General features: G+C 39.0%; 1 long non-coding RNA gene across 1 annotated transcript in view; it reads left to right on the plus strand.

The window, feature by feature from the left end:
- Positions 1-9,796, plus strand: part of LOC129511836 (uncharacterized) — a 132,213-nt gene extending 122,417 nt beyond the window's left edge. The window contains exon 4 of the long non-coding RNA XR_008664919.1: positions 8,788-9,796. This is a non-coding gene — a long non-coding RNA (uncharacterized LOC129511836). The remainder of the gene's footprint in view (positions 1-8,787) is intronic.
- Positions 9,797-12,846: the final 3,050 nt, after the last annotated feature.

A 12,846-nucleotide genomic window follows, 5' to 3' on the forward strand; every position in this document is an offset into this window, starting at 1 on the left:
CAGGGCCCCTTCTTTAAAAACGATGAGGAATTTTAAAACAGTGACAGAAGAATGTTAAACCAAGTGTGGGGCTGGCCTTTCTAAGTGTAGGGTCCTTCTGAATGTGGGGCCCAATTCAACTGCATAGTTCTCATATCCATGAAGCTCAGCCTGAATCCCATGTTACCGAATCTGCCTGATGGGGAATGTGACACTATGTGGGCCCTGGGAACCCCAAGCTGATTGGGAACAACTGTTCCCATTGCACAATAACACAGCATCCTGGAACAAATAGCATTGTGAATTTTTGGCATTAATTTTTATTTTAAAAATATTGCATTAAAATATGATTTATCTTGATTACTGAGGATTTTTTTAATAATTTTTATTTATTTATGATAGTTACACACACAGAGAGAGAGAGAGAGGCAGAGACATAGGCAGAGGGAGAAGCAGGCTCCATGCACCAGGAGCCCGATGTGGGATTCGATCCTGGGTCTCCAGGATCGCGCCCTGGGCCAAAGGCAGGCGCCAAACCGCTGCGCCACCCAGGGATCCCGATTACTGAGGATTTTAAAAAATATTTATTTATGTGGGGAGAGGGGGAAGAGGGAGACAGAGATCTTAGGCGGACTCCCCACCGAGCATGGAGCCCCATGCAAGGCTCTGTCTCATGACCCTGAGATCAGGATGCTTAGCACACCACCCTGAGCTTATGACCTTGACTGAGATGATGACTTGAGTGGAAACCAAGAGTCAGACACTTAACTGGCTAAGCCACCCAGGTGCCCCTTGATTCCTGATGATTTCGGCACCCTTTTAAATTTTGCACCTGACTTTCTCACTTGCTGCACCCTAATCCGAGACTTTGTCAGATGCTCCCTGCTGATTTAGAGGAGTGGTTCTCAAACTCTGGCTGGTATGAAAATTTCCTGGGAAGCGTGTTAAGACACAGCCTGGTGGGCCCCTCACCCAGTTTCTGATTCAGTAGGTCTGGGGTGGGGACTGGGGATTTGCATTTCTAACAAGTCCCCAGATAATGTTGCAGCTGCTAGTCCAGAGCACATTGAGAACCACTGCTTTCAAGCCATCCTTCATGTGCCAGCGAGAGCTATGTTTCCAAAATACAAGGCACCTCTCTGCTAAACTCTTCATGGATCTCATGGCCTCTAGAATACACTAGATGCTCCTTGGCCTGCAGTCCACCTTTCCAGTCCCTTCTTGTATCTCACTTGGTGCTCTAGTACGATGGGACTGAATGACTCTTACTCAAATCATCTATCATCATCCCTGGAAGCCTTTCTAAAGCCTCTAGGTTGAGCTAAGTGCCTTTCCTTCATCCTCCTACTGCATAGTGAATACATCTTTCTGTTAGCATTTAACTTTGTACTGAAATTATCTGTTTGTGTGAATTCCTACCCCATCAGATGGCAGGATCCTGGAGGGGTTACCTTTATTCTTCTAGTCACTGTTTACCTTCTGTGACAAAGAAGTCCTCCAAGTAGCATCTAATGAACTGAGCTGAACTGACCTGAACACCATTCTGTGTTACAGCTCAGTAAAAATAGAGAAAAAGAATACAATCTTGAGTGACAGGTAGAGATATAAATGCATAAGGAGAACACAGCTGAGTCTTGAGAGTCTTGAAGCTTATGGATCTGGCAGACGGTTTTTCAGTTGTCTGTGAGAATCTAATGCTTTTTAATGTAGTATTTACCCTTAATGTGTTATTGATGACCTCTAGATCATATGGTTAACAGTATCCATACAAGCCATGAAAGAAAACAGCTAAGAAAGAAAAATGTGAAGCACTGGTTCGAACTAATAGGAAATGCAGCCAAGAAGAAAGAGCAACAGTAGAACAGAATGGTCTAGGATGACACAGGTAGGAAAACAGAGCATAAAAGAAAAAAATTCTTACAGTCAAAGGGAAAGTGGGTTTTTTTTTCTCCACTAAGAGATAATTCTTATAATGTTAAAATTCTTCAGTAATATCTATTATATTAAAAAGTTCCAAGAGACCAGTTGGTTTCATTGCTTTAAAATAGGTTTGAAGAATTATAATATGAAAGATTAACACTGAACTTCAAAGTACAGAGTTACCATATGAATCAGTTTAAGTGAAATTTGTTTGGATACTTGGCCCCTGATGTCATGGAAAGGGGATGGAAAATATGAAATTCACAGCACCTCAAAGGAGAGAGTGATCTGTAATCTACCATGGAAAATGTTAGATGTCTTTTGGGATAAAATAAACCAAAATTCTGGGATAAAAATATTGACCATGAAACTTTAAGAAAGGAAGCTACACAGCAATGCTTTAAATTCTAATAACGTCTCTGAGAAAAATGTGTTTGTAGTCTATTTCCAATATACTGATTTCCATCATCCGTCTTTATTGCTTTCCACACCTTTTTAAATAGACACATTGTTAGGGAAATTTGAACATAATCTACCTCATTTGAAACTGTGACTGGGAGTTATAAAATAATCCTGCAGTAGACACAGAGATCTTACTTCAGGGAAGGACTTGCTGCCCTGGTTGCTCAGAATTAACCTCTAGCTGTCCTTTCAGGGTTTCCCTAAACACACCCTTCCATCCAACTACTGATAAACTGATAGCATTCTTGATGTATTTCAGGTCCCTGTGAGACAACTCCAGTTGAGGTCCTATGTGCACTCAAGGACTCCCCATGGTGTTTCCTGAGGCTTTGGGGAGTCTCACCTCCATCAGAAAGGTTATCTCTGGGATGCCTGGTAGCTCAGTAGGCTAAGCATCTGCCTTCCGCTCAGGTCAGGATCTCAGGGTCCTCAGATCCAGCCCCGAGTAGGGCTCTCTGCAGAGTGAGGAATCTGTTTCTCCCTCTCACTCTCTGCCCCTCCCCTCTGCTCATGCTCAAGTGTGCTCTCTCTCTCTCTCAAATAAATAATAAAATCTTCTGAAAAAAGAAGAAAGAGGGATCCCTGGGTGGCGCAGCGGTTTGGTGCCTTCCTTTGGCCCAGGGCGCGATCCTGGAGACCCGGGATCGAATCCCACGTCGGACTCCCGGTGCATGGAGCCTGCTTCTCCCTCTGCCTGTGTCTCTGCCTCTCTCTCTCTGTATGACTATCATAAATAAATAAAAATTAAAAAAAAATTAGTATCTAAAAAAATTTAAAAAATAAAAAAAGAAGAAAGAAAAGTGACCCCTAATAAATATCCTGAATACAAGCCCCATCTCACAGAACACAGATGTTTTCACAGAGCTAATTGAAGGCATATATTAACAAGTTTATGGGGTAAGACATATTTGTAGTTCTTCACCTCTTTTACTAATTAAGCAAGAGTAGTACATGAATAATGGATGGATGGATGGATGGATGGATGGATGGATGGACAGATGAATGAACAGATGGATAAATAGAGAGATGAGAGATAGATAGGTAGATAGATAGACAAAATAGATATACCAGTAGATCTATCGATGTCTATATTTATATTAGCTTTCACTCTGCAGTCATTCTTTTTTTGATGTAGGATAGTCATGGATTTTCCAGTCATTACTCCTCAAAGTAATAGAATCAGGAAATGACCTTCAGAAGCAGAACTAATTATTCACTCATCCATTCAACAAATATTTAGTGAGTGCCTTAGTCTGTACCAGGCCCTTTACGTTCCAGTGCCGAATGATACAAAGACATATTTTCTGTTCTCTAAGGAATTCCATCTAGCATTGAAGAAAAACATTGCCAAGGGCTGGAACAGAGGAAACACTCACTGGTTATAGAGATGGGACAAAGGAGAAAGTGATTATTTTGGCTTATGGGAGGCAAGAGAAGCCACACAGCCAAAAGGTTTTCAAGATGCAGAAGTGCGCGGTAAATAGGTGGCATTCCAGCCATTCCCAGCAGAGGGAACAACACATGCAAAGACTTGAACACATGAACGAATCCATGCCTTTGGGGAGGGTGAGTCTTCAGTCTGGCAACGTCTCCTCTCACTGTTCACCCTTTTCCAAGAGTGGAAACACTCGTGACTCTCCTAATTTCCCACCTGGATTAGCTCCTTGTCTTTTATGTCTTAGAGCTGTACTTCCTGCAGGAATTCTTCCTTGATTCCCTTAAGTCTGGGTTACGTGAGACTGCTACATGGTCCCACAGGGTCTAGTACTTCCACCTATCACAGCCTTTATTATACTGTGCTTTAAATGGCCAATTTACTTGTCATTTGCCTCTAACTAGACTGAAGGCAGAGGTTACTCACTGTTCATCATCAGATCACAGCATAGTGACTAAAAGATAAAAGGTACTATTTGTTGAATGACTAAATGAAAGCTGCTAAGTGCAATACATTTTAGGAAGGTATATTTTATTTATTTAATAAACACTATTTCCGTGCCCATTATGTACTAGACATCTCCAGGCAGAGAATAAAATGAGACTAAGTAGAACAAAGAACCTCCCAGAGATTACATTATATTGGGAAAGAAAAGCCATAGACAAACTGGTATAAAGTAATACAAAACAGGGTGCGGAAGGAGAAGTTTCTTATTTCATATAAGGTAGTCAGGCAAGACCTCACTCATGAGGTTATATTTGAGTAAAGTCCCGAAGGAAATGAAGGGATGAGCTATAAATATTTGACAAATAGCATGTATGTTAGATACATTCGCAATACTTCTTAAAATTACCCCAGTAATGCTGGCTCTATACCACAGCTAATTTCTCTCAGCTATTGTAACACCATGAAGGATTTTTGTTAAATTATCCCTTTTATTGTGGCTGTCTCTTTAGGTTTTAGCAAAACATTTCAAGGTTTTTTCTTTCATAGTCCATTTGATAAGGATTCCTGTAGTGGTCAGGGTATTTCTTTGTTTCTAAGGTATTTTGAAATCATAGACTAACCCAAATAATATCTACTATCAGTCCAAATATTTTATCATTTGTTTGTTGGCAGGCTAGGGCAAGAGCAATTCACATGGTCACTGAACTGATTTAATTTCTGTGAGAAGCTTCTATTTCCAGGGTAAATTTGAGTCTGTGATAGCCTCACCTGTTAGGCAATTTTTAGTTTGAGCATAGACAATTACAAAATTATGTCAGGGATACACAAAGAAGTCTCTACGAGGTATGTAAGGGACAAGGAGAGTTCCCTGGTAGGAATTAAGTCATCACAGAGTTCTTTTTTTTTTTTTTTTTTTTTTTCATGGAAAGGAAGGATGGTGGCTATGTTAGTGTTGCAGTGATGGAAAGGGCAATACAATTTTGTATAAAGAATAGGTGGTGACTAGCTGAAAAGTGATGAACATTTTCCATCAACAGAAGAATCTAAAAAAAAAAAAAGAGTCTGTAATAGCATGGGAACCATTATGTTTACTGGAGACCTTAAAACAAAATAATTGAATCTTTTACACATTTTGCTATTGCCATCATATTTTTTTTTCTTTTCTTTTCTTTTTTTTTTTTTTTTTCCTGTCACATTTTCAAACAAGGCATCTATGTTTTGGTTACTTGGAGAAATGCTGAAATAAGCAATAGATCTCTGAAAATTACCAGGTATTTGAGTTCATATTGCTAGTGTCTATTCAAACTTTGCATGAACAAAAAGGGAGGGGCACCTGGGTGGCTCAGTGGCTGAGTGTCTGCTTTGGTTGAGGTCATGATCCTGGGGTCCTGGGATCAAGTTCCACATCAGGCTGCCCTCAGGGGGCCTGCTTCTCCCTCTGCCTAGGTCTCTGCCTCTCTCTCTGTGTCTCTCATGAATAAATAAATAAATAACATCTTAAAAACAAACAAAAAAAACAAAAAGGGAAATACAAATTATGAATCTAGAATCCTAGAAAACACATTTCAATAGATAATTATTGTACCAGTCTTTGGGCTTATTATACAGAAGCATGTTTTACAAATAAAAATTCAAAAAATATACAATCCTAGAAAGTACAGTCATATACATACATGTATTTAAGAAACATATTTTACTTAAGGATAATTTGCCTAAGAAGATAAATTCTCTTTTTATTATTAGGGTTTTTTTAATCCTAAATTTGTCAAAAAAAAAGGAATTCTCATATAGGTTTCCAATTAAGTACAATTTGGACAATTTTAGGCAAACTTGATTATTCCTATTTTCCTTTCTTTTGCAGAGGAATGTAGCAACTCTTTCTCTTACCTAGTAGTTTTTTAGGAACCTGAAAGATAGTTCATCATAAGGCATCTTACCAGTTTTATTATTCAGAATTTGAGGCTTGAATTTAGATAAGGTAACATCAAGAATCATTAAAAGAGGCAGATTAATAAATAACTAAAGGCTAACAATTTACAGCAAAGTTGTAAAAACACAGTAATGAAAAATTGCTAGGAATTTACCTTTTTTTTAGAAGGATTTTTTTTTTTAAGATTTTAGTTTTAAGTAAACTCTCTACCCAATAGGGGTTGAACTTACAACCTTAAGATCAAGAGTCATATGCTTTCCTGACTGAGCCAACCAGGCACCCCAAAAGGAGGGACTCTTTTTTTTCTTTTAAAGATTTTATTTATTTATTCATGAGAGACCCAGAGAGAGAGAAAGGCAGAGACACAGGCAGAAGCAGGCTCCATGCAGGGAGCCTGATGTGGGACTCCATCCCAGGATCACACCCTGGGCTGAAGGCAGGCACTAAACTGCTGAGCCACCCATGCATTCCAGGAGGGACTCTTAAAAAACGATTTAAGACTACATCAGGAAGCACTAAATTGAGCAGAATAATTTGGTGACCTCTATTGATCTGTACATAAAACAACATTTTGTAGGAAAAAAGATCCAAATTCTATTACTCCTTTTGTATATTATTACATAATGGTCTGCAGTAAAGGACTTATTGTTACATCTTTATATGTATTCATTCTCACATTCATATATAAATATGCAAATATTCAAGTATTCACTCGAAGTCTTTTACTATAGTTTTAAAATATAATTAACAGGGATCCCTGGGTGGCGCAGCGGTTTGGTGCCTGCCTTTGGCCCCGGGCGCGATCCTGGAGACCCAGGATCGAATCCCACATTGGGCTCCCGGTGCATGGAGCCTGCTTCTCCCTCTGCCTATGTCTCTGCCTCTCTCTCTCTCTCTGTGTGTGTAACTATCATAAATAAATAAAAATTAAAAAAAAATAAAATAAAATATAATTAACAATAATAAAGTAAATATAATAAATTTACCACCTAAATAAACTATAACTTCCTTAAAAAACAGAAAAGCATATGCATTATCATTATCATTGTGTCTATTTATATTTTAAAATATTATTAGGGGCATTTGGGTGGCTCAGATGGTTAAGTGTCTGCCTTCGACTCAGGTTGCGATCTCTGGGTCCTGGGATTGAACCTCGCTTGGGCTCCCTACTCTGCTGGGAGTCTGCTTCTCCCTCCCTCTGCCTCTGTCTCTGTTCATTCACATGCTCTCTCTATCTGAAATAAATGAATAAACTCTTAAAAAGAAAAAAACTTTAAAAAATAATATTGTATCTAGTGTAATTAAACATTTATATTGTCACACTTAATCAAGGTAACCTTTTCTTCAGACACAAAACTAGAGAATTGAAAAACAAGTGCTGTTTAGCTATTTGTTTCTTCTTAAGAAGAAACAAATTTATTTCATTTAATTCTATTTATTTCATTTAATTTTAACAAATTTGAGGAGGCAAAAATAAATTGTGTGTCTGTATCATCTAAATGTATTTGCATATTTTGTTAATCTATTGTCAATTTAAGCAATAAAGATAAAAATATTATGTTTAGTGACCAATGTTTTGTATGTGTTTCTTCTATTTTTTTTATTTTTAAAAAATATTTATTTGAGAGAGAGAGAGAGAACAAGCAGGGAGAGGGACAGAGGGAACAGCAGATTCCCCACTGAGCAGGGAGCCTAATGCAGGGCTCCACCCCAGGACCTGAAATTATGAACTGAGCTAAAGCCAGAGGCTTAACCAACTGAGCCACTGGAGCACCCTTGTCTGTTTCTTCTTTTATTTATTATTATTTTTTTAATAAATTAATTTTTATTGGTGTTCAATTTACCAACATACAGAATAACACCCAGTGCTCATCCCGTCAAGTGTCCCCCTCCGTGCCCGTCACCCATTCACCCCCACCCCCCGCCCTCCTCCCCTGTTTCTTCTTTTAGAGACTACCTGTGCATCCAAAGATTATTTACTAATTCAATTAATGATTTGCTTAAGGTTTTAAAGTTAGTTTAAAAATCTGGAAATATAACATAGCTAATACATTAAATCCCTATCATTTGCAGTATTGCAAGAATTTCATAAAATTAAACCTTTGAACATTCATTATCATTCCATTTAGTTGAATATAATTTTATAATATAACTTTTTACTTAAAGCAAGTTGTAGAAATGGTGGTAATTAAATTAATTCATAAAACCAGTATAAACATTTTTAAGAAGTTTGAATCACAAGAAATTTAACTCTGGTCTTAAACAAATCAAACTGTTGGGCTGACATTTTTATGTGGTAAACTAATTTTTAAAGCCATGACACGTCGGGCTCCCTGCATGGAGCCTGCTTCTCCCTCTGCCTATGTCTCTGCCTCTCTCTCTCTCTCTCTCTCTCTCTCTCTCTCTCTCTCTTTCTCTGTGTGTGTGTGTGTGTCTCTCATGAATAAATAAATAAAATCTTTAGAAAAAAAGCTATAACAAAAATTATTCTTTTATCTTAAAATTAAAGGCTTTTGTTCTTATCTCACAGCTGTTATGCAGGCAACTGTATAAACATACTGTTTCAGTGTCAATAAGAAGAAACATAGTTTAATAACTTTTTTCTTGCTTTTAGATACTTTTGACTGCCTATCTGGACTATATTCTTCAAGTGAGCACATCAACCACTGACTGCTTCTTTAAAGTTAATTAATCTTTAAAGTATCCCAAGAGAAGGAAGAGAGAAGAAAAGAAACAGAAAAAACATGAGGGAACCAACTTCAGACAAATATAAAATTGTTCTCGTAAAAAGCTAATTATGTTCCCTTTGCAAGGAAAGGAAAGAAAGCTTAGATAGAGAAAAAATCAATTTTAGATATATACACACAAAAGAGAGTGATATGTAGTTGGTTATGACAAAACTTGACTCCTTGACAACTTTATCAAGCCATAAATCAAAGCATGAGGTCTCATTAATTCTTGAAGTATGAAAACAAAGAAGGCGATGTTTCTACCATTAAACAGAATATTCTCTCTTTTGGACAAACGAGTCAATTTCCTTAAGAAAGTTTCTTTCTTCTTTTTGTTCTAAGGCACTTCTCAAATGAACAGCCTCACTCATGTCAAAATTTCCCCAAATTGGCCACTGCATTCCAAACTGTCCCTAGTGAAACTGTGCCAGTAAGAAAGTTAAGGGTATAAATTAGCATGTAAAAAGAAAACACGAAGGCAGCAGGTGTGTCATTTGGAAGAGGCTCAGTTTTATATTGAGAAAAACCTCTGAGGATGGAATGGTTTATAAGAATAAGGCTTACTAGCTTTGTGTCTCTGGAACTTGGCTAAAGGCCAATGGTTGCTAATCCAGAGCTGAACAGAATCTCTCGATTTGGTACAGATAGAATGAAACAGTGCAAATCTGTGACTATACTAAAACCATCAGGACACCCAGGTGGCTCAGTGGCTGAGCATCTGCCTTTGGCTTAGGTCGTGATCCTGGAGTCCTGGGATCAAGTTTTGCAAGGGGTTCCCACTAGGGAGCCTGCTTCTCCCTCTGCCTATGTTGCTGCCTCTCTCTGTGTATCTCTCATGAATGAATAAAGAAAATCTTTAAAAAAAAAAAAAAAGCTAAAAAGCATTGATTTGTACACTTTAAATGGGTGAGTTGTATAGTATGTGAATTATATCTCAATAAAGCTGTTCTGAAAAAAGTCTTCCAAAAACCTATTATATTTGGAAAATGCAAAAGCATTGAAACAGTTTTGTTGTTTTTATACTAGTGAAAAACTGGGAACAGCCCAATTGTACATTAACAAGAGAATGGTTAAATAAATTAGGGTATAATCCTATGGTGGAATGTCAGGTAGTCATCAAAAATGTTTTCAAATACTACTTCACGAAAAAGAAAATGTTCACGATAGAATCTTAAGTGTAAAAGCAAGACAAAATGTGAGAATTCAGCATAATCTTATAAGGAAATCTCATCAAGGGAAAACAGTATATAGAAATAAACACCAAATGGAAAGACAACAGCCATGACAGTGGTTATGGATGATGGATTGTGGGTGACTTCAGTTTTCTTCTTTGTTCTGTTTTCCAATGAAAATGAGTTTATACTGCTTTTATAATCAGGAAACAAAATGTCAAACAAAAATGGCTATGGGGAACTAAAAAATGTTTTTATTGTTGATTTGAGTATATATTAGGGTAACAGCAGAAAGTTCAAAGTACAGGGTCACCATATGAATTTGGTTAAGTGAAGGCAAAGACTACTGAAAACAAGGATGCAAGTAATTACTTTTTTCATTTCAACTGTTAGTTTGAAATGCTGCTGCCAAGTCATCTCACAGTACTCCAATGAGGCTCAGAGTGAACCCACCTCTTGAGTTCAACACGACGTTGACCCTCCTCTGTCCCTACTTACAGCCCTCTCATTGGTACATTTCCCTTCTCTCATCTCCCCACTTCTCCTCACTTCAATTCAGGATTTTCCTGCTGTGTATCTGCTATCCTTCCAATAAATGTTTCATGAAAGCTGACGAATAGCTTGTATGTACTAGCATTGTACTTGAATCAGTTCCGCGCCAATCAAATACCTCTTCAATGGCCCTGCCAGGTTTTCTGAAACAACCCCGCTATATTCCATAGGCAATGATAGAAGAAACCTGGTACATGCGCTTGTTGCAGTAGGTCTTGCTCCTCAACACCTCAGTGTCACCTGTTAAGATTGGACTGTTGGGATGCCTGGGTGGCTCAGCAGTTGAGCATCTGCCTTTGGCTCAGGGTGTGATCCTGGGGTCCTGGGATCGAGTTCCACATCGGGCTCCCTGCATGGAGCCTGCTTCTCCCTCTGCCTGTGTCTCTGCCTCTCTCTGTGTATCTTTCATGAATAAAAATGAAAAAAATGAAATAAAAATTTTAAAATTTTTTAAAAAAGAGATTGGACTGTCAATTAATGCCAAACCAGCTGGGGCAGGCTGGTTTAATCTACCTCATGGATACCACATTCATTCATTCATTTATTCATTCATATACAGGCTATTTCCTCCTGGGCTCCAGCAGTTCACTCACCCCCACCCAGCCAATGTAGTAACTAGTTCTTTCTGATTCACCAAATCATCACGCCCTGCCTCCTCACTAAATGTTCTCTGCTTGCTACCACCCTGTTCACCTCTGCTTTTTCCACAGTCTTTTGAGGTTCCTTTTTCATTTCACAGTTATTGCCAAGTACATAATAATGTCCTCATAATGTGTTTTTTCTCTGTCAGTGACAGGGGACGTTGTGGTCAGTTTTGCTGTGGCTTTTTGTTGTTGTTGTTCCTTTACTTCTGGCTTAAGCTGTACCTTTATGCAATATAGAAAGAGAAAGGGAAAATTTTCTTATTTTAAGATTCTATTTATTTATTCATGAGACACACACACACACAGAGAGAGAGAGAGAGAGAGAGAGAGAGAGAGAGGCAGAAACATAGGCAGAGGGAGAAGCAGGCTTCCTGCCAGAGCCTGATGCGGGACTGGATCCCGGAATCCTGGGATCACGACCTGGAGCCAAAGGCAGACACTCAACCACTAAGCCACCCAGGTGCTGCAGGAAAATTTTTAGTTACTAGCTGTGATATGGATCTGTACCAGAATGGGGGCCTCTGCCTGGTAGGTACTGACCTTAAACAGAAAAAATCATCTGTTGACGTTTAACACTTTTTTATACTGTTTGGGTCACAGGCTTCCTATGTGACTCTCATGTGTGGTGTCTTTGTTTTAAATAAACTTCATGGGTCCTGACTGAGCCATGGCTGACTATCCCTCAATCTGCTTCAACGGTTCTTCTCTTCATTTGCCCTAAAATAAGTGATCTGCAAAGCTCTGCCCCAGCGTTTTTCTTTTCCCTTTGTACACACTTATTCTTTCTCTGTGGTCTTACTGATTCCCATTAAACTCTTACTTCCACCAGTCTTGGCCTTGACCTCGCCCCATGATGAGCTGCTCCCCATACCAGACTGTGATAGTGGGGGCCCAGCTTACCTGAAGGGGTGAAGGGAGTTTGAAGAGGGTTCTGCTTCATTGCAGACCTAACAGACTGAGCAGACCATTACAACCTGGGCACTGGGCACAACCTACACACCAGCAGGACAGCCATCTCCCTGGTCCACCTCTATTAGGGTCAGATTCTTTGGTTCATAGAGTTTGCTGGTTTTCTGGGTTGCAGGTAAACATCTTGGGGCATCCCAGTCTATACCCTAGACTTGTATCCCGGTCACTTGGTAAGAGTTTGTTCCTGCCAGCCTTATTTCTTTTTCCCAATCTTCTTCCTCTTGCCTTTGATATATTTCCCCTCATGCTGGGAATTCCAATTTCTGAACTGGGGTCTCCATTCTCTCTACTCCAGCCACATGCTCATTCTGTGTAGAGGTCAGTGACTCCTTCCTCTTTTGGATTTTATGTGTGATCAGATTAAAGAGCCAGACCTGTCTTCCCAAGTATTTATCCAGCTCCCTTATCCTTGCTCTCTCCAACCACTCTGTCCTTGCTTCTAGTACACCAAGTGGCCCTGTGGTCAGCAATCATTCTGGAATTCACAAGAATCTCCCCTCTAAGCATATTACCTTGAAATGTATACCCAAATCCAGACCTTTTCCCCCATCTCAGCCTGACTCATTTTCTGCTGGCTCTCCTCCTTGGGTTGTACTTGGCATATCTA

Source organism: Nyctereutes procyonoides, unplaced genomic scaffold, assembly GCF_905146905.1.
Source record: "Nyctereutes procyonoides isolate TBG_1078 unplaced genomic scaffold, NYPRO_anot_genome, whole genome shotgun sequence".
NCBI classification, from domain to species: Eukaryota; Metazoa; Chordata; class Mammalia; order Carnivora; family Canidae; genus Nyctereutes; species Nyctereutes procyonoides.